Source organism: Drosophila arizonae, chromosome 5, assembly GCF_054131065.1.
Source record: "Drosophila arizonae isolate 15081-1271.41 chromosome 5, UAZ_ARI_1.0, whole genome shotgun sequence".
NCBI classification, from domain to species: Eukaryota; Metazoa; Arthropoda; class Insecta; order Diptera; family Drosophilidae; genus Drosophila; species Drosophila arizonae.
The window spans coordinates 11,686,921-11,710,246 of NC_142925.1; the positions used below are offsets into that span (position 1 = coordinate 11,686,921).

Sequence of the window (23,326 nt, forward strand, 5' to 3'; positions counted from 1 at the left end):
ATTGATACTGCGAATCAATTAACCATGTGGGCTGGTTCAATGAACGCGTCTTTTATTTGACCCACTTGCTTCGAATGAATATCTTTCGCTTCTTTTGCGCTCAAGCATTGAGATTGATGTATGTATTTCAATGAACTTTTCAATAAGAATTGAGGGAAAAAAAGAGCCCGATAAAATTAAACTTTTATGAGACCGCAAACTAAGAAAATCTCCTTGCCATTGCCATCTCTTATGCAAATGTGTTCCATGAATAGACCAATTTTCTTGTCGAAATAAACCAATCTTAGCCAAGCAAAGACCCAAAGCCAAAGCGCAAGCCCCAAAAAACCAAAATGTTCTCGTCGGGACTTAAGTAATTGTAAAATGCTAAAGCGATTTGCGTATGTTTTAGTTGCGAAAAAGCCAAGTGGCAAAAGGAGGGGGTGGAGGTGGTGCTAGGTAGTAGTCGATGTAGTTGTGGGTTGTATTACTACTAGCTACCTAAGTGTTAGAGTTATACCCTTTCGTCTGCTTGGCAGTGTAGATTTAAGCTCTCTTGTTAGGCTCTGAAACAACCAGAAAAGTTGGTTAACTTTAGAAGTGTTAGATTTCATTAGTAGAAGAACTTAGAGAAAATGATCCAAGGTAATAGCATTAAAATTTTTTATAACTTACGAACATTCTCCGAAATGTATTTTATTTAGCTAAAACTTCTTTGTCCTATATGCTAAATAATATTATTCAGCTCGAAATCCTGTATATCTCAGTATGATATTTCGATGTTAATTTAGTAGTATAATTCATTATGGCTTAATTAAAATAACTTTTAGCTCATGCTTGCTGCAAGAGCATTAAAAATTCGTATAGCTTGTAAAAATTCATTTTTTAACATTTCCTTTTTTAGTTCATGCTAAACCCAAACTAAACAGAATTCATTTGCATGTGCTGCAGAGTAAATTTTTTTTCTGCGCTTTCTCTTTGAGTTTGATTTTTCATCTAATCCGTGCGTTTACATGAAAAAATATCCGACCACCCAAACCAAAACTTTCGCCTCTCCGCTGGCTGCTACACTGCATTGACTGAGCGAGTGAGTGAGCGAATGAGTGAGTGAGTGACTCAATGTGTGAGCGTGTGTGAGTATATAACGATTAGGTTCTTGTATTTTTTTTTTTAAAGGAAGGGCTTACTTTTATAACAAAAATGGCTGCGCACAGTTCGTTTAGCATGTGTGTGTATGTGTATGTGAGTGTATGTATTAGAGTCTGCGTGTGTGTGTGTGAACAGCTCAGAATTTCAAAATGGGTGAAAGCCAATTTTCACACTCAACTAAATTGGGTTAGTTGGGCTGTGAGAGCGTGTGTTTGGGTGGAGGATGTCTGTGTCTGTGTGTGTCTGTGTTTGTGTGACGAGCTGCAGGTGCACGTTGCACGTTACGTTGCGAAAACGACGTTGGGAAAAAGTTTTTCCTTTATATTTTCTTTTGTTGATTTCATGCGCATTTCGATATGATTTATGACGTGCAAATTGTATGCAGCAATATTTGGGATTTCGCTCTATTTCAATTTCTCGCCATCCATCTCACTCTCTCTCTCCCCTCTCATGCTTGCTCTTTTATTCGTTTTCATATATTTTTTACCCCCTTTTTCGAAATCTGCTTTGCGTCATTGACACGTATGCAGATAGAAATGAGTTATGAGAACTTTTTGAATGTGCGAATGGGAGAAATCAAAGATGTTTTATGACCTCTTCCTAATGTCTTTGACTTGAGCTGATGCCCTACTATTATATATACATATATATTAATATAATGACATTTCATATATTACTTTGATACGATTTGCAGTTTATTTGACATTTGATTACCCAGCAAAGTTTATATATTATTAAAATTTTAGTTTGATTCACAAAATAAATTTGAAATTCAATTGAATTTTACATGGCATATCATATATTTATTATACATAAATTATTTTTGACTGGGCTTGACGAAAGAAAGTGTTATAAATATTGCAGATTGTTCGATTAACATTTTAATAAAATTTGCAAATATTTTCCAATAACAAAATTTTAATTTAAGGTTTGAACCGAAAGACAAAATAAAATTAAAACAAATATATGCATAAATATGTTTTATTTAGTTGAATCTTCTTCACTCTAGAGTTTTATTTAGTAATGCCATAACATATAAATATTGTAATATAAAATATTTAAAAACTAATTTAATATTCAAATATTAGAATATTTTAGCCAGACTAAAGCTAAGCTCTTAAAAAGTAATAAACTAATGTAAGGGAAAAAAGCAAATATTTTTATTTATTGACTTTATGAATTTGTGAAACTTTAAAGACCTGGCAAGGGAATGGCTAAAATATTAAAATTGTGTTCAATTTATTTTTCTTCAAAAAGAATTTCCCTTTTACTTATCAAATACTTGTTTTTCTTATGCTTTCAGGTAAATACAAAGTCTAAACATACATATACAAACGGAGGCGGTAGAAATTTTTGTAAGTAAATGGAAAGCAATTTTCACAAATAGGCCTGTGGTTCAATTAACTCTTAACTGTGAAGTTGTTGTTTTTCTGTGTGTGGAGACGAAGGAGAGAGCGAACGAGTTAGCTGAACCTTTTGCGGGTTGGATTTACTTAAAGAGAATGGACCATTACGGCAATACGTAGAAATGAGGGCTAGCTGTGATGCTGATGCTGATGCTGAAGCCATAAAGGCAAAAGGGTCCAATGTAGCAATTTGCTCGGCACATCCTCTCACCATGGTCAACAAACCGAATCGTTACGGCGACGCGTAATGAAAATTAATGCTGACGATCCGTAAACGGAAAGTAGGAGAAAAACAAAAGTAAAAGTCGTGAACGAGTCAGTTGTGGGCCTCTTGTTGTCGTCGTTGTTGTTGTTGTTGTTATTTGAGTTGCTGTTGGTGTTTAGTCCACGATATGTCGGCGAAAGTCGGGCGAAAATTTAACGAACCGTAAAGTGATTCAACCTTGACGCTTGTCGCACACATTCTACAGGCCCATTAATACACACCAAGCGAAAGCTCTATGGAATATCAAAAGGAGATGGCCATATATATATATATATATATATATATATATGTATATAGTGTTAGAGCGGCGCAGATAGAGAGGCTGTGTTGTGGGCTCTTGATGAATAAATTATGTGATGGCAATAAATTAAAATTTAACAAAGTTTGGCAAACATCGGTGCTGCTGTTGCATACGTTGGCTTTAAGCCGTGGCTAAAACGGCCTGGCTGTGAGGCAGCTGCATTTTTAATGCCCCAAAAAGTATGCTATGCCATAATCAAATTTCATGCGTCTGCTAGCACCACCTTACAACTTTGCCCCCCTGCACTATGGGTCAAACGCCCGATTTTTTGGAAAAAAGTCTTATTTTCAAGTTGAAAAAATGTACAAAATTTTAATGCGAATCCATTAGGAATACGCTATATGTAAATGTTACATACTCAGAATTTTAACAGAGGCGCGATCTGCTAACAAAACTGCTGTTAAACCGAGCTGTTATGCATGACACGCACATTATCAGTTTTGTAAAAACTTTATATGAATTTCAATCGCCAATTGAAATAAAAATAATGGCAATTAGATCAAAATTTGTGGTGGAAAATATAGAATCGGGCTTGTTCTTTGTTTTTACGTGTTTGTATTGTCCAAAATCTTTATGTGATGTGAAGTTTTGAGTAAGTCAAAAAGCTGCTTTTGACATCATTAAAAAAAAAATTGTTGTCTTTGATAAGAGAAAACTTGTGTTTGTAGCATTTTGTAGCGATGAATTTACGCCCATATTATAAAATATTCAATTCCGAGCTATGACCTATAAGTTCAACGTGCACTTTTGCGCACTTTTTACGCAATTTCATTTTTCAGCAACTAACCTCGTCGCAGGTGAGGAAGAGGAAATAAGCCTGTTCGAAAGGCAGGACACTTCAAATTTTGAGGTTTATGGCATGCTAGCTTCAGATAATGAAGAACACGCTGATTAACAATAAAAGAGATATATTTTAATGTTATTTGTGCTTAAAATCATAAAATATAACCTTTTATTCCTTGAAAAAGATTTTTCTCAACTTCTACATATAAAAACTATATGATATAGTTAACCGATTTTGATAATTTTTTTACAGGGTCTTTGAAACATGAAAACACATCTAATATGTGAATTTGGTGTAAATTACTTAAAAAGCTAAAAAGTTGGGACATCTAATAATATGAAAGAGGGGCGATATCACGCCCATTTTTTCATCACAAATGCGTGTTGCAAACAAAAGTCAAATGCAAAAAAAACAAATTGAACTATCTTCACTGATTCAAAAGTTATTAATTAATTCCAAAAAATCGGGCGTTTGACCCATAGTGCCCTGGCTGCTAAATAGCTATAACTAACTATATACACACACACACATATATAGGCTATACTCCTTTCTGGTTGGTTTATATTTTAGCTGCGAATTATGCATGAGCTTATTCTCCATGGCAGCCAACTTTGTCCAGTTGCGGTTCAGGCAGTTTATTATAAAATTTGCTTTACATAGTTTTATTAAATTTTACATAGTTTTTCAATACACACATAGTCATATAAAAAACGAGTAATTAAGAAGAGGTATTAGTAGAGGAAAAAAGCTTATGCTATGACAAAAATTTAAGCCGAACCAAACTAATATACCAAAAGTTAGTTAAAGTCAAACTTGGATTAAATTCTTCTTTCTTTCTGTCGAATTTTTAAAAATATATAAATTGAAAGTTAAGTTAAATATAGACTCCTTTTTACGAACGAACGATTTTCAATGTTAAATAGATATGAAATATATCCCAGCTTTTTCAGGAAATGCTCAAAATAATTGGAGCAAAAGTTTATTGCTTGAGATCACTCAGATCAATCGAAGTTAGAAGAAGACCCATAAAAAATAAAGAAAAATCAATAACAAAATACAAGCTAGCCGCAAAACTCTTAACTGAATAGCTCATATCTTTATGTCTTGATCTCACATTCTTTTCGAATCATAATCCCTCTCAATTCGTTTAAGCTCAGTTTCCAAGCGATGCACTCGCCTAATGTGATTTTGTCTTGGAGATAAGAATCTGGTAATTTGCTTAACGCAACAAATTTGTTTATGAAAATTTCTAACTGCTCCCCAATGGCTGCTTCCAATTAGATTTAACCCCCTTTCTTTTTTGCGTAACTTCATAAGCGCACCTCGCACAGCTGAGCATTGCCGCGTCATAAAATAAAAATCAAGTGAAATGCCTATCTCTAAATTGCCAGTCAGGAAATGGGATGGGACTGTCAAATTGTGGGCGGAATGGTACAAAGGCGGGGTGGGATGGGCGTAATGGGGCTTTTGTAAACTTTTTGTTGTCATTGTTGTTGATGTTGTTGTTGCTTTGCGTTTGCGCTCGTCGGGCATTGCCGCTTGATTTAACTTGAAACTTGGCTCATTTGTATTAAGTTCGCCACTCGCTGCGGTTAAGGCCGCTAAAAGCAAATGAGTGTGTTGGCCAAAGTTTGAGTGTTGTTGTTGTTGTTGTTGCTGCTCCGGCTGCGGCTGCCGCAGAAGCTAGTTGCAAAAGCTGGTGGGTGGGGGTGGCTTGAGCGAGCTAAGGGTCGCTGTCTTAGCTGCAGGCAGCTCTGATCAAATAATCTTGTTTGATGATGAGTTTGCCCACATACAAACACAGCAGCGCACACACACACCAACACAGTCGCACACATACACACACAGCTGGCATTGCAGATAAAACGCCAAAGTTTTCATTCTATTTTCTACTTTTGAGGATTTGTGTTACATTTTGTTAGCGAAATAAAAAATATATATGTATGTATATATAAAAAAGTTGAAACTTGTGTTTGAAGTTTTTCTGTCTGTGTGAGTATGTCTGTCTGCTTATCTGTGTGTGTGTGTGGGTGTGTGTGTGTGTGTGTGGCATTTTGATTTTTCGTACTTGAAATTGGTTTGGCATAAACCATTTTCGTGGATATCATCAACGGCGCTTGAAACTTTTTTGTTTTTGCGTTTGAACTTTGCTGTCTGAAGTTATAAACAAATTAAAATTGTATTAAAATGTCAGCGCATGTACAAATGTAGAGCTGTACATTGGATTGAAATTATGCTGGCTCACGCCACTTGCCATTTTCCACTTGCCGCATGCCACATGCCGTACGACCACAAACACCACCGGCTAGACGTGTCCAACGCCCACAATTTGAGTCAAAACAACAACAAAATATATAATTAGTGTGGTTGGTCCACAGGTTACCCTGTAGATTATAGAAAAAATATATAAAAAAAACAAAAAAATAAATAAATATATATATAAATAAATATATAAAAAATAGAAATATAATAAAAAATAATAAATTTAAAAAAATGTAAAAATAAAATAAAATGGATAGAAAATAAATGAATCAATATAATAAACACAAGATCATACTAATAGTAGAAAAATGACAATATTTAAAAATAAATATAATAAATAAAATCTTTTTGGAAACAATATATTAAATTGTAGGTTAAATAAATAAATAAAGAAACTTTTGGCTTGCGTAAACATAAATTACAATTTATTCGTTCAAATTTATGCAAATTATCTAATAAACAATCTGAAATATACCTTTAAAAAAATATCTATTGCACAGCTAAGACAAGCGAGCTGTAAAGTTAAATCTGAAACTTTCTATAGCTGTTTTTATAGCATACTTTTGTTTATCTTCAGTGATGGCCAGGTCTACAACAAAAAAATGTAGCCAATTTAGACAACTGTTTGCCATAATATTCAGCATGCCATGTGCATGTTATATGTCTAGTTGGGTATTTTAAAAATGAGTCTGGGTAATTGCACAGCGTGTCTGTGGTAACAAGCCCTCAGGTTTAGCGTTCAGCGTTCAGTTTTCAGCTTTCGTCTACCGTCAGCCGTCTGCCGTCTGCCGCATGCCGTATGCCGTGTGCAAACTTTATTATGAAAATTTCATTTTAATTGAGCGAGTTTTGGTGTCGTTATAGCTGATGCCAGTGGTAGTTGTTGTTGTTGCTGTTGTTGTTGTTAGTGTTGTTAGAGTTGTCATCGTTGTCTACGCCCTGAAATGCACATTTTATATGCATTGCACTCATTTCAACTGCTGAGCCCTTTGGCAACTAGTTTTTATATATTTATTCCCTTTCTGTGAAGGATTTGTTTATGCATTATATACAGCTAACAAAGTGACAGTAAAATTAATCAAAAAGTAGTTTTAGAGAATTTTTTTTCTCCCTTTTTCTTTAGCTAGAATTTTGTATTTAGTCTTTACTAGTGTTTTCTTTATAAAGTAATTCAATTTAGATTTTTGTGATTTCCTTTTAGATATCAAATTCAGAATATAGTGAGATTAGAAGATGCTGAAATAGAAGATTTATGTGGTAAAAATTTAAGTAGAGTTGAATGTTTTTATCTTGAAAATTATCTGCTAATATTTTGAGTTATTTGCTGAATAGAAATATATACACCTGTAAGCTGTCATAGGAAAATTCAAAATGTTTTTCCGTTGGTCATATCTTATTCAAACGCTTACAAATTGATAAGACACAAAAGTCTGTTTAGATCTAAAGATTTACCTGAATAACCAACAGCTCTAAACCACTACGTATACATTTGAAACATCACAGAAAACCCTTAAACAATTTACCAGTAAATTTTGTCTTCTGCTCAATCAATATCGAATACACAACAGACAAATTCCATTTGCTTGGAATTGCAATTGAGCGTTATAATGCGTCATTACGAGGTCAGATGGTTGCATTTCAAAGAATTTACTGGCAAAATGAATGAATGTATATGGAAATGCGGTCTTTCAGTTGCTGTTTGCTATTCATACTCCCTCGCCCTCGCCCTCTCAGTCTGCAGCTACATTGGAAAAGCTGTAAAGTCTTTAAATATTTCAGTCAGACTCTCTCCCTCATATCATAAATAAGGAAAATGAAATATAAGAGCATTTTCAAATGCCACTTGACACCGTATGTCGACTATGCTAGCTGTCAGGGAGTTAGCAGCAGCTAAACAAAACCTCACCTACTCACCTACCCGCTGCTGTTCCACACTCAACTACACTCAACACTCTTGTCATTGTCAGATGCATGCATTAAAATGCAATGATAACAAGCAGCAAGCGACGAGTACAACAACAGCAACAACAGCAAATTTTCCTCAATAGTTTTGCCAGTAAAAGTTCTTTGTTGTTTTGATTTAACTCAAGAAGAAGAAGAAGAAGAAGCAGAAGCTGAAGCTGAAGCAGAGGCAGCATCAGGCAGCAGCAACAACCACAGCTAAAGCAGAATATTAGGCGAAAGTGGCTTGGAAAATCTAAAAGCCGCAACAGCAAGCGTTCAAGCGTTCAAGTGATGCAGCCAAAGCATCAGCTAGCTGTATACCAGCCACGGGGCACAACAACAACAGCAACAACAACAAGAACAAGAGCAGCAACAGCCACTTGTGATGTCAACGGCATCAACAGCTGTGGCTGTGTCGAAGTTCGCTTGTTGTCAAGCACCACCAACTAGCAGCAGCAGAAGCAGCAACAGCAACAGCAACAGCAGCCCCAAGCATCTCAAATCACCCACGCAACCACCCAACGCCCAGCACCTCTACCACTATAAACAACAACCACAAAACTTGGGTATTTTTATTAATTTTGCATAAAATCTGCAACAATATTTTTTGTGTAGCTGCGTTTTTGGCTTTACTGCGTGCTCAAGTGCACAGCTACGCCAATGGGGGGCGTAAAGGCGTGTCTCAGAAAAACAAAATAAATAAAAAAGAAAAATGAATAACGAAAACGAGAACCAAAATGCACAAAATGAAAGACTTGAAATACAAACAATATGCTGAGCAAATAAATTGAATTGAAACTGGAGAGCTGTTGTAGTGTCACTCAACGAGCTGTGGCAGCTGCCACAGTTGCAGCTACAGCCACAGCCACAGCCATAGCAGTCGACTAATCAATTGAATTAGCGACTAGTCTAGTAGCACTCACAGCTTCCCGCACTATCCTTTTTCTCTTCAATGCTCCAACTCTTTGTCTAATCAAGGCAAACCAAATGTGCTTCAGCATAGAAATTTGACAGAGCTGTTGATTGACTTTTAGAGAGCTTTAAGAGACGTTGATAAAGGCAAGTATTTCATTGTGAATGCTGCCAAATTGTAGACTAATTTTAGGATGTAAAATGAATTAATTAGAGAACATATTAATAGAACAATTATATAGTTAAAATTAAAATTTAGAAATGATTAGAATTAGATGAATAGTCAATTCTTCTTTAATATAATGATTTTAATTAGAATTTAATTCAAGAACTTGCCTAATAATTTGAAATATATTATTCATAAAGTCTGAGATCAAGAAAAATAACTCTTATTTCATTTTCCTTAACAGAAAGTCGAAAAACAATCAGAAAAAAGTGTTTACATGAAAATATTGATACCAAAATTGATTGTAAAAAGAAAATCAGAGTAAAGTTTGAGCAGAGAAAGAATTGATAGCAATTGCTTTGGAAAGTCAGCTGCCAAGTTGTTTGAAATATCTGACAGTTGAAGAGCAGAGATAGTGGAATAAAATATTTAAAGCCAACTGCAATAAAATATGCAAGTCAACTTAGCAATTACTTACTCTATTAAAATTGGTATTGTTGATAAAATGCTCAAGGAAAACTTCGATTTATCAACTAGCTGGAAAAGGAAACATATCAATTAATGCCAGCCAGCAGGCAGACTTTTCTTATGCAAAGCTGGGCGGGAATTGAACATGTATAAGTATGCACTTAGAAGTTGGCTTTACCTTTTTTTTTTGGATGGGATTTGAACAAATGAAATGCTGCAAACTTAATGCTGTGGCCCCAAACAAAGCGGAAAGAAAAGAAATTCCGGCTGGCTGTCAAGTGCCAGCAGCCACCTAGGTAGAGGGCGGAGGATAGAGAGGGGGCAAGCAGGCAGGCAGGCAGGCAGGCAGCTCAGGCATATAAAAAAGGCGACACGGCAATTGCCTGGCAGGCGGACGCTTATTTTGTAAGTGCTGAAGGACAGCGGGGCCCTAGAGCGGCAGAGGAGCGTCAAATCGATAACAAGCGGAAATGGGGTCAGTGCACCCAAATGCCCAGGCAAAAGCAATCAAAACTCATTGCCAAAACGAGTAACAGAAAAAAAGAGGAGAACCAAACAAACAAAAAGAAAAAAAAAAAAAATTAAAAAGTTCCTGGCCAGCTGTTAAGGGTTGAGAGGAGGGGTGAGATGTTTTTGGACCGCTTACAATTTCAATGCAGCAACAAAACGGTGCAAAGGCCAGCTGAAGCAAGTGCTTCAATTTTCCGCACTGCCAACCTGCTGCAAGCGTGATTCGCTGGCTTGCTTTCACTCACTCGCTCTCTCGCTCTCTCGCTCTCCTGCTCTCTCAATTGCTGGCCAGTTGAAGCAACAAAAATGCTGTGCATTATCAACGTTTTAACTGAAATATCAGTGGCTGCAGTTGCTGCCGTGCGCACTTAATCAATATTCGATTACAAGCACTGCACCACACCAAACTCATCCACAAACACAGCACCACTCAAACATTTACACACAGTTGGCAAGGCCAGTCACACACACACACACACCCATTTTATAGCAACAAACATTCATATTGGCAATTGAATCATGTTTGGTTGCAACAACCCTACCGTTAACCACTGCTGCAATCCCCTTTTAGCCCAGAGCATCTTTTGTGCGTTTACCAATGCACTTTTTGCACAGCAGCAGCAGCAGCAGTAGCAGCTGAAGCCGTAGCCGCAGCAGCAGTTAGTAAGCATTCCCAAGTTCCCTTTAGAGTGCGGTTCGCTTGATCTCTCGGCTGCCAATTACAGCTGTGAACCTGGCCAAATGTCAAGCGCCAAAGCAGACCATTAAATGTTGCAATAGCATCAACAGCAGCAGCAACTGCTGGCCACTGGTCTTTGGTGGGGTAGTCGAGCGTTTTAGTGTTGGGCAACGTTTTTTTGTAACCTCAGTAACCAGAACTGCTTTCTGTTAGCATGCTTAGCCAAGTTGTCAAAAAGATTTTAGTCTTAATATGAAATGCCACAAGTGAAGGTTGCGCAATCTGCAAAGGAATTTTTTAAGGATAGAATTATGAATTTGTAAGGCAATACATAAAATAATAAAATGCAAATAAAACAAAAGAATGAAAAAAATAAAAATAAAATAAAATAAAATGGAAAATAATAAATAAAATACAAAAATAATTTTAAATAAAATCATAAAATATAAAATTATATAAAAAAAAAATAATAATATTATTAAAATATATTTTATAAAATATAAAATATTAAAAAAAAATTTGTTTATTATAATAATAATAATAATAATAATAATAATAATAATAATAATAATAATAATAATAATAATAATAATAATATTCACATAATGATACTAAAATAGGTTTTAAAATTTTTAATATATTCTAGAAGTTAAATGAAATACTATATAAGAAAATGCAAATAAAATGTATAATTTGTAACATTTTGGTATATTGTGCAATCATCAAATTTTGAAATATAATTTTCGTAACTGGCCAATGGTATTTTAGTTACCTTTAAATCCGTATGCCTAATTTATTCAAAGTATTTTCAAAGTGAATTCAATATTTTCCTGTTGTTACATTGGTATATGAACCAGGGCTTTCCCTTTATTTTTGGTCAGCTTGCAATTTATATTCACATTCGTTTTGTTTACTCCTTTCACATTGAAATTGATGATTATCATGCTCCTTAATATGAAGTAGCCCTGTGGCTATATTTTCATTGCACTTTGTTGCTTTTTGAAATGTGACATTTGACAATTTTGTGGCCTGCTGTGAGTTGTTGTTCAGCTGACCTCATGTTAATTGTTGTAGTTTGTATTGTGTTTGCTGTTATGTTTTATATAATAGGCCATAACGGCACTCTAATGCCAATATGCCATTAATTTCGACTAAATTATCAACCAACTTTGTTGTTCATTAAATTGCATTTCAATTATCTTTATATGTATATATATGTATGTGCATATACATATATGGCTGGAAATATGTGCTGCAAGTAGCCCTAATCACTGGCCAATATTCTATGTGGTCTTACAACTATCTGTCATTGTGTTTGTGTGACTGTGTGTTTGCATATATATATGTGTGTGTGTATTTGTGTGCTCTGTGTACATTTTACATAATAAATCACGTAATGTTTCAAAATGCTGTCATGTTTAGTTGGTTAGCCAGGCAAATGCCTGGTCAGGCAGACATTGAAGACAAGGCCCTGGCATTTTGGCCAAAAGTAGTTGTTGTTTTAGCAGCTGCTACTACTTAGCTAGGGTATATATAGAGAGAGAGTGTATTGGATTAGTCTTACAATAGGGCTTATATAAATGCATCTAATCAATAATTATTATTTGTGTATTTCGGAATGCATGTACTTACAGGGTATATGCTGTACTTATACTTTGTACTTTTAGCTATTAACTGAACTGCTTCCATGTGTTTATATTTGTCGTGCTAAGCAAATTAAGCCTACTTGAGGTTGAAATCTTTAATTCAAATATTTAAATGCTTCTACAAATTAGAGAGTATATCACTTCAATGTGCTTGCGCTGTCAAGCCTTCTTTATAGTCGATGAGACCCTGTTAAATTGATCCTTTAAATGTAATGTGTGCATTTCTTGTCTACAATTTAAATGAAATTGTCAGCTTGCAATGTGTAACATGCGGCTAGGCCACAAATTACGTTGCACACAATGGCTGACACACACACAGAAGACACATACACCCACACATAGCACAGACTATACAAACATTCACGTTAACATTATTGCATATGTGCATGACACGTAAATTTCGTGTTCTTCTTCTTCGTCGTGCTGTGGAGAAATTGCTTTGCAATTTAATTTTATGACTTGTTTATTTGGAATGCGTGCATCAGGCTAAAGATAAATAAATATGTATATCAATAAACCAAATACTCAATTTAATCGACATAAAAAGCCAAGCTTATATCTAAGTAGAAAATCGAATTAAGCATATATGCATTTATATATAGACATGCTATAGACATATATGTGCATGTATCTGTTTAATCTTTTGGGCCTAATTAAGCAGTTGAGCGTTCCACACAGAATTTGAACCCATAATTACTCAAAAGAGCGCCAAGATAAAGCACGAAATTCCAGGCAATAGCTAGTAGAGTGAGAGCGGGAGGTGAAAAGTAAGAGAGAGAGATGGAGAGAGAGAGAGGTTGGCCGAGGGCAACTGCTTTCACGCCCTCGAACGCCCCTAATGCCCCATCGCCTCAATGGCCATGTAATTAAACTTTGATTACGGTACTTAGCCATCGCACTAAGTTGTTTTTTTTTCTTCACATTTTCTTTTCTTTTTTTTTTTTCTTGCAACTTCTTCACCTCAGACTGTTGTGGCGGGATGCCTGTGTCCCTGTGCGCAGACCGCTCTGTCTTCCTTTGAAGTGCTTTAAGTTTGCTGTGTGGCAGGCGGTGAGAGTAGCTGAACTGCGGATACCCTGTATGTGTGGGCATGGGAAAGCTGAGGGATGATAAAACACAGCTCAGCCCAGCCAGTGCTCTAAATTAGCTTTCATTTATAACCGTGATGATTTACAGCTCTTAAAAGCTGCTTTGCACATTAATAACCCAGAGATTTCATCTGAAGTTTTAATGTCTTTTAAAGAAGTTTCTTACCAGTTGTAAACCTATTTCAAGCCTTTTTAAAGTTCTAAGCAAAACAATACTTTACAGGGTATAGAAATGTGTTGTGCTGCAGCTCCTGCAAACGCAGTTTACGCATCCTGCTGCTTGCCGCAGCAGCTTCAGCTAATGACACTGCGCTGCATATAACGGAAGTCGTAAAAAAAGAAGAAAATACGCAGGAGCTCATCATATTGCCATGCAGCTCCTATCTGTAGCAGCTACTTAGGTAGCCTGAATTTTACTTTTACCCCACTCCATCTCTTTCTCTCCCTCTCACTCTTTTTTAAGTGCAACAATTCAACACTTTGGAAATGCGAAAACTCGTGCGGCGTCCCCTCGTATATATTTATATTTTCATTTTTATTTGATTTTTGTTTTATTGCCTGCAATATGCAATTATATTTATGACATTTTTATTTGATTTCCTAAAGATTTCTTGCGTTTAGCATAACATAAAACGAAGGCAACAACACTAAGTAGGCTAAAAAAAAGAAATAAGAAACGAAATGTTTTTTGCATGAGATACATTTATCAAACACAGAGCTGAGCTGCCAAATTGCCCAGACACACACTTGCACACACACACACCTACATATATATGTATATTCTGTGTATATATGTACACACACACTTATATATGTATGCTGAATATCATCAGTTGCTTGGAATGGGTATCGTTGTTACTCGGAAGTAAGCCCACAAGCCATATAATGTGCCATAAATATTAAAACGTTTTGACTTTACGCGCAGCGTCTTTTGCCCATACGCGCCCGGAGGTTAGCCAGTAACCCATGGATGGACCTGGTTACGGCAACAAGAACAGCCGGATCCGGAGCTCTGGTTCGCGTTCTGCCGTAAAGCGCTAGCAAAAATTATTTGCATTTTTTATATGGCTGAGCTGAGCTGAGACGACAACAAAAAGAAGGCGGTGCTGTAGCAGCAGCCAGAAGTCGCTTTGAGCATAAAATGTAAAAAAGTGCAAAGGAAATTTAGCCCCAGCCAGCTAGGCAGCCAGCACAACAAATCCCTCTAGCTGCTTCCACTCACCCAGACATAGCCACACGACGCCTCAAGAACAGCGGCAGCAGCAGATCGGAAATTTTTTATAAAAATATATTTTAAGCGTGCGGCATCGACGGCGGCGGCGTCGGCGTTGGAGCGTCGGCTTGATTGGTGACAGAGTAAAGGCATAGCGGGCAGCCGGCGGGAGCAGCTGCTGCTGCTGAAGCTGGGGGCAACAGCAGCGACGGGGCTAAAGCTATCAACGTCGGCTCTTTGCGGCTGCTTAACGTTGTCACACCGCTAGGCAAATTGTGGGCGAATGGGTGTGGCAGGATAAAGGAAGCCAGCAAGAGCCAGAGCCAGAGCAAGAGTTTTTTGGTTTAGGTCTTCTAGCGAATGTATGGCAAAAACTAAATGATGTGAGACTGCATGACAGAAGCTGAATGATATGACACTCGATAGATAGCACATCTATGAAACTTGTGGACATTTTGATCATAATTTGCTAGCTAAGTAAAGGGCATAGCCACATGAATTACTCTAAAGATGTAGACCAACTCTTCTAGTGAATGTGATAAAAACTCGAGTAAAGGCAGTAGCATGACAAAAGCTGACTGTTACGAGACTCAATAGAATGTACATAAATGTCGAGGACTGAATAATATGAAGCTTGCGTAAATATTGATCCTCATTGCTCACGAAATGAAAAATATCATATAATTCACAGAAATGTGTATGATCTTAGTTCAGGTCCTCTAGCGAACTTATGGAAGAAGCTAAATGTTCTGGGACAGCATGACAGAAGCTGAATGATATGACACTCGATGGATGGTACATCTATAAAACTTGTGGAAATACTGATCATACTTGCTCGCTAAATTGAAGGCAGAGCCTTTGAATAAATATTAATGTGGGCCAAACTTTTCCAGTGAATGTTACAAAATGATAACTTGAGACTTAAGTTAGGCAGCCGCATGACAAAAGCTGAATGCTACGAGACTCGATGGTAGGTACATTGATGCCAAAGACTGAAGCAATGAAGTTGATGATTGCTGACGAAATAGAAAACAATATCATATGATTCACAGAACTGTACATGTCCTTAGTTTAGGTATTCTAGCGAAAGCAATACGCTTTACGACTGCATGACAGAAGCTGAATGCTATGACACTTAATGGATGGCACATCTATGAAACTTTTGGAAATATTCATCGTAATTGCTCGCTAAGTAAAGGGCATAGCCACATGAATTACTCTAAAGATGTAGACCAACTCTTCTAGTGAATGTGACAAAAACTCGAGTAAAGGCAGTAGCATGACAAAAGCTGACTGCTACGAGACTCCAATACTCAAGGTATATCAATGCCTAAGACTGAATAATATGAAGCTTGTGTAAATATTGATCCTCATTGCTCACGAAATGAAAAACATAATCATATAATTCACAGAAATGTATATGATCTTAGTTTAGGTCCTCTAGCGTACTCTAGAGTACTTATGGAAGAAGCTAAATGTTCTGGGACAGCATGACAGAAGCTGAATGATATGACACTCGATGGATGGTCATCTATAAAACTTGTGGAAATCTGCTCATATTTGCTCGCTAAATTGAAGGCAGAGCCTTTAAATAAATATGAATCTGGGCTAAACTTTTCCAGTGAATGTTACAAAAAGATAACTTGAGACTTGAGTTAGGCAGCTGCATGACAAAAGCTGACTGCTACGAGACTCCATAGAAGGTACATCAATGTTTGAGACTGAATAATATGAAGCTTGTGTAAATATTGATCTTCATTGCTTACGAAATGAAAAACAAATCTATAATTCACAGAAAGGTATATGATCTTAGTTTAGGTCCTTTAGTATACTTATGGAAGAAGCTGAATGTTCTGGGACAGCATGACAGAAGCTGAATGATATGACACTCGATGGTACATCTATAAAACTTGTGGAAATACTGATCATATTTGCTCGCTAAATTGAAGGCAGAGCCTTTGAATAAATATAAATCTGGCCCAAACTTTTCCAGTGAATGTTACAAAAAGATAACTTATTTCAAGACAGTCAGATGCGTGATGCATGACAAAAGCTGAATGCTACGAGACTCAATAGAAGGCACATCAATGTCTAAGATTGAATAATATGAAAAATATTGCTCCTCATTGCTCACGAAATGAAAAATATAATCATATAATTCACATAAATGTATATGATCTTAGTTTAGGTCCTCTAGCGTACTCTAGAGTACTTATGGAAGAAGCTAAAAGTTCTGGGACATCATGACAGAAGCTGAATGATATGACACTCGATGGTACATCTATAAAACTTGTGGAAATCCGCTCATATTTGCTCGCTAAATTGAAGGCAGAGCCTTTGAATAAATATTAATGTGGGCCAAACTTTTCCAGTGAATGTTACAAAAAGATAACTTGAGACTTAAGTTAGGCAGCTGCATGACAAAAGCTGAATGCTACGAGACTCGATGGTAGGTACATTGATGCCAAAGACTGATGCTATGAAGTTGATGATTTCTGACGAAATAGAAAACAATGTCATATGATTCACAGAACTGTACATGTCCTTAGTTTAGGTATTCTAGCGAAAGCAATACGCTTTACGACTGCATGACAGAAGCTGAATGCTATGGACACTTAATGGATGGCACATCTATGAAACTTTTGGAAATAATCATCGTAATTGCTCGCTAAGTAAAGGGCATAGCCACATGAATTACTCTAAAGATGTAGACCAACTTTTCTAGTGAATGTGACAAAAACTCGAGTAAAGGCAGTAGCATGACAAAAGCTGACTGCTACGAGACTCAATACTCAAGGTATATCAATGCCTAAGACTGAATAATATGAAGCTTTGTAAATATTGATCCTCATTGCTCACGAAATGAAAAACATAATCATATAATTCACATAAATGTATATGATCTTAGTTTAGGTCCTCTAGCGTACTCTAGAGTACTTATGGAAGAAGCTAAAAGTTCTGGGACATCATGACAGAAGCTGAATGATATGACACTCGATGGATGGTCATCTATAAAACTTGTGGAAATCTGCTCATATTTGCTCGCTAAATTGAAGGCAGAGCCTTTAAATAAATATGAATCTGGGCTAAACTTTTCCAGTGAATGTTACAAAAAGATAACTTGAGACTTGAGTTAGGCAGCTGCATGACAAAAGCTGACTGCTACGAGACTCCATAGAAGGTACATCAATGTTTGAGACTGAATAATATGAAGCTTGTGTAAATATTGATCTTCATTGCTTACGAAATGAAAAACAAATCTATAATTCACAGAAAGGTATATGATCTTAGTTTAGGTCCTTTAGTATACTTATGGAAGAAGCTGAATGTTCTGGGACAGCATGACAGAAGCTGAATGATATGACACTCGATGGTACATCTATAAAACTTGTGGAAATACTGATCATATTTGCTCGCTAAATTGAAGGCAGAGCCTTTGAATAAATATAAATCTGGCCCAAACTTTTCCAGTGAATGTTACAAAAAGATAACTTGAGACTTGAGTTAGGCAGCTGCATGACAAAAGCTGAATGCTACGAGACTCGATGGTAGGTACATTGATGCCAAAGACTGAAGCTATGAAGTTGATGATTGCTGACGAAATAGAAAACATAATCATATGATTCACAAAACTGTACCTGTCCTTAGTTTAGGTATTCTAGCGATTCTAGCGAAAGCAATACGCTTTGCGACTGCATGACAGAAGCTGAATACTATGGCACTTATTGGATGGTACATCTATGAAACTTTTGGAAATATTCATCGTAATTGCTCGCTAAGTAGAAGGCATATTCTTATGAATGACTATGAAACTGTGCTCAACTCTTCTAGTGAAAGTGAAAAACTCAAAACTTGAAGCTTGAGTTAATGCAGCTGCTTGACAAAAGCTGAATGCTATGAGAATAGGTGGAAGGTACCATCGTGGTACAGCTACAAAATGTGCATGTTGTAAATGACTAAACGCGATTGGATCAAACACAATAATAAATTGCATTTATTTTGCAATAATTTGCATTTATTTACAAGCATGTTGCATAATTGAATGCGACGCCAGCAGCAGCAGAGGCAGCAGCAGCAACAACCATCAAAGTAGGTCCTGTGATTGGATGCAGAGCAAACACAAAGCCTGACTGAATATGCATATGCATATAGTATATACGTATATAGTATATGATTAGCATTGGCTATTTGCATGCATATGTTCTCAGCCATGGCTCTCAGCTTTGGGGCTAACTCTTAATGGGTTGCCAATTAAAGCAGAGATGGCATAAGAGAGATTGATGCTGAGCATCATTCAAATGCCATGTGACATGCGAAATGCGAAATGAGATGAATTTTAATGAAAATCTTGAAGGGAGTCTGTGTTACTTAATAGGGGCAGTGGGAGTGTTCCAGTGCAGTATTGCCGACTGTGTAATGCTCGTTTAGAGTTAATGAAGTATGGCTATGGGTAAATGAATGTTGTTGTATTACTGAGAATTCTCAAATTTTTGCCTTGAAGCAGCCATAGATTACTTGAGATATTTAGTTAAATCTGTGGGCAACAATTTAATAAATTTTCAAGACTGAGATAATTTGGAGTTGAGTCAGCAAAATATGTTTTTGTGCTCAGTTAGCTGGAATTTGTTGCTTGAATCTAACTTTTAATTAACATACACACACACACACACACATACAGAATATTATTATGAAATATGTGTGTTTGTTTATTGCTGTAGCTGTAGCTATATGAGTGCAGTTATTGCAGTTATTTTGTGCTTGCTTTAGCGTGCAAATGCATGCTTTAAACTTTTTAATTAAATATCAAGTTTTTTTTTTTGGCAACATTGAGTTCGGCTAGCCATCGCCAGTCGGCTGACCATTATCTGGTTTCAAAGTTTTGTTTCAAAATAATTAAATATATTTTACAATTAGTTTATTCGGCAATGCATCAAAGCGCCATTTGCCATTGCAGCGGGAGCAAGCCACAAATGTGTCAGCTTTGGCAATTAGTAGGCTCGTTTCATAATCCAATGCAGGACAAGAGCAACAAAACCATAACTGCAAGATATCCTGTAAAGTGAACTCGATTGGCCAGAGAGCAGCTGGAAATATCAGCATTTATTTCTCTTGCTTTTCTTATTTTTGCATTTCCTTTGCTGCCTGCGGGCTTTATTATAAATTAATGTTTTGATTACATTTGCTGTGTTTAGCTAAAGCAAAAAGAGTTTACATTTGCGCTCGTGTGGAAACTGAAATATTCTGCTTGAACTCCGAGTCTTTGATTTATTATTATTGCTTATATGTTAGCCAAGAAATTGTAATTATAAATGAGAAATATAAAGATTGTAATAATAAATTAAGAATTGAGAACTTTAAAAGAGAATATTTTATAGCAAAATATTTTTATAAATTTTAAAATTAAACTACAAACTGTTGGTATTACAAGGAATATATGTATATAAGAAAATATTATTTTTATGTTCTGTCTCTCTCTTTCCTTCTATCTTTGCACTACTGTAGTTACCCTTTCTCACGTCGACTACAGCGTATAGAGACTACTAATACAATTGCCAACATTTGCAATTTGCGGTTGCAATCAGCATGAGCAGCTGGCCCCATGCCATGCGGTTGTAAGCACCCACTGGACAACTGGTCAATTGCTTTTGATTTGACTTGGCCACTTGGCCTTGCAACAGCAACTGTGGCAGTAGCAGCAACTGTAGCAGCATCATCAGAAGCAGCAGCCGCTGCAGCAGCCATAATTGAGAATCAATAGTTGATCAACCGGAAGCGGATGCGTGTGATGAGAGTTGAGATGCGGCTGCAGCTGCTGCCTGCCTCAATTGCCGCAAGTGTTAAATGCTTCTGCTTTGCACTCTGAGCGCATAAATCTCTTGCCCTTGCGCTGTGTCTCTATCGCTTAAGCTCCCTGTTGTTGTTGTTGTCTCAAGCTCGTATGTCAAAAATGCAAATCCAACATGGCCTAATACCTTGTCATGGTCTACGCATGGCCAATTTGGCTGCCGTTGCTGTCCACAATTGAGGCGTGGCTGCCTGTTGGGCATATAATGAATGTTTAAATGCTTTGGCACGTGAATTATTGTGGATTTAATTGTGCGCTATTAATGACTGAGGCTGTGGCTGTTGTGGTGATTGCTGTCGTTGTTGTTGTTGTTAAGCCAATGCCAATGAGCGCTCATTAAAATGAAATTTGTTGTGCGTGTGTTGGCTGTTGTAAATGGCGAGTGGCACTTGGCTTAAATGGCAACGCACAACACACTCAAAACGCTGCTGCAGACTCGGGCGGCAGTTGCTGCAGCTGTCAGTGTCACATAATTTTGCACTTTCGACAGGCCACAAGCACTCGAGGCTTTCGGTTTGCATGTCAAACACACACACACACAGGCACAGGCACAGACACAGACACAGAGGCAGCCGCAATATTTGCGCGGGCTCGCAAATTTTTTGTAGCATATTTTTCTGCGCTCGCAGCAAATGGAAAAATAAAGTATAAATAATGTGCGAGCACTAGCAGCAGCAACAGCAGCAGCAGCACTGTGATTTAAAATAATATTATATCGCACATATTTAAACTGCTGCATTTGATTATTATTTTGTTTTTCAATTTAAATATTCTTTCCATTTTTACGGAGTATCCGATGCATGTCGACATGTCGCTTTTAATTTGCAGCCCAAAAACAATTGCGCCATCATAATGAATAAATAAAATAAAAACAAAAGTAAATAAAATGTAATTAAATTGAAATTACATGAGTAAAATTCACATGAATTAAGTTTGTACACACAAATTTGTAGTGCACGCAATGATATTTTATGCTGAAAGCAAATCAACTTGACAGAATGTTAAGCTAAAGATTTTACGCATGAAATATGTTGCACATACAAAAGCTGTGTGAATGTTTTTTATAAGGGATTTTCAACTTATTGCAGCCTAATGGATTTCTGACATTTTTTTTTGTAACGAGCTACTATTATGTTAATGAAAATAAATCAAAAGTCTCTTGAGCTTGTTATACCCTGAACCCATTTTCAATGGGAAATCAGGGTATAATGGTTTTGTTGAAATGTATGTAACAGGGAGAAGGAGGCGTGGCAGACCCCACAAAGTATATATATTCTTGATCAGGGTGACGAGCTGAGTTGATTTGGCCCTGTCCGTCTGTCTGTCCGTCTGTCCGTCTGTCCGTCTGTCCGTATGTATGAACGCGTCGATTTCCGATGATATAAGAGCTAGAGACTTCAAATTTTTTTTAAAATGTCCGTAATTACAGCGCGCATATCAAGTTTATCATTAAAATTCGATAACTCATCCCGATCTTTTTTTATCGATAAAAAACTTTATCGAAAACCAGTTATAAAATTATATCTTCTACACCTTTATTGCTAGATTCTCCAAATTTTTAATGTATGCTTACATGCAATTTATACAATTTCGGTTTTTGTTAAAATTTACCCCCCACCCTTAATTTCACCCCCTCACCCTCACTTTTGTAAAAAGCGTATTTCAAATACTAGAGACTTGTGCTTTGGCAATTACATGCATATCCATGTTATAATCAAAATCTGAAAGTTTCATGAAGATCGTACGTCCATAAAAAAAGTTATTAAACAATTAAGTTCTCATAGTAAGCGCACACTGCAGCCCATGCGTGTTTATGCGTGGGTGCTTGTGTGTGTATGTGTTTGTGTATGTGTGTATATGTGTTTGTGTATGTGTGTGTGTATGTGTATGTGTGTGTGTATGCGTTTGTGTATGTATGCGTGTGTGTGTGTGTCTGTATGCGTGTGTGTGTATGTATGCCTGTGTGTGCGTACGTGCCTGTGTGTGTGTGTGTGCGTGTTTCTTGTGTAAGCTGAAAGACGCGAAAAATTATTGAAATATCTATTGCTCCAAGGGTTCAGGGGATCTCGTAGTCGAGCAGTCTCGACTAGAGCTTTCTTACTTGTTTTTATTATAATATATTGTGTTAAAAAAATATTTTATATTAAATTTAGCTTATGGTCCTTCGATCCTAAAGTACACATTGTTTTCAACCTTGGGCCGGTGAGTCCATTTACATTTTGTGCTTTCTCTAAACTATTCCATTTCAGATTATTGTGCTGTCCATAGTGTGTATTATTTATTTCTTCGTTTGTTTACCGTTAAATAAGTTTCAAAAGCGCTTAAGAAACAATAAAATGAAATCTTTGTCAGTTTTCAGTATAACCAATTGCAGTGTGAACTATTGATTGGCTAACAAATGTATAATATATACGAATTTATTTGTATGCGTATGTATACTTTTATAATTTAATAGTTTGCACATCTAATTTTAACAAAGCCCAGAGCTTTTGCGTGCTCTGCTCTCGCATAAATATTTATTTATATATTTATTCAAATTTAGTTTGCCAACTTTGGCCACTTGGGAACTCGTGCTGCAAAATGAAGCCAATGCTGAAAGCATGAGAACAATGAAAATTTAAATTGTTATAAATTTTGATATTGTTTTCAATTCAACTACAAATGAGACTTTGAATTTTAGACTAATTTTAAATCTATTCGAAAATGTTG

The 23,326-nt window shown here is 36.5% G+C and overlaps 1 protein-coding gene and 1 long non-coding RNA gene across 5 annotated transcripts in view; both read left to right on the forward strand.

Moving 5' to 3' along the window:
• Sdc (Syndecan) overlaps positions 1-23,326 on the forward strand; it is a 139,753-nt gene that overhangs the window by 39,053 nt on the left and 77,374 nt on the right. The window lies entirely within an intron of this gene.
• Positions 1,835-11,170, forward strand: LOC149268490 (uncharacterized). Its single transcript, XR_016270633.1, has 2 exons — positions 1,835-2,056; positions 2,432-11,170. It is a non-coding gene; the product is annotated as an uncharacterized LOC149268490 (long non-coding RNA).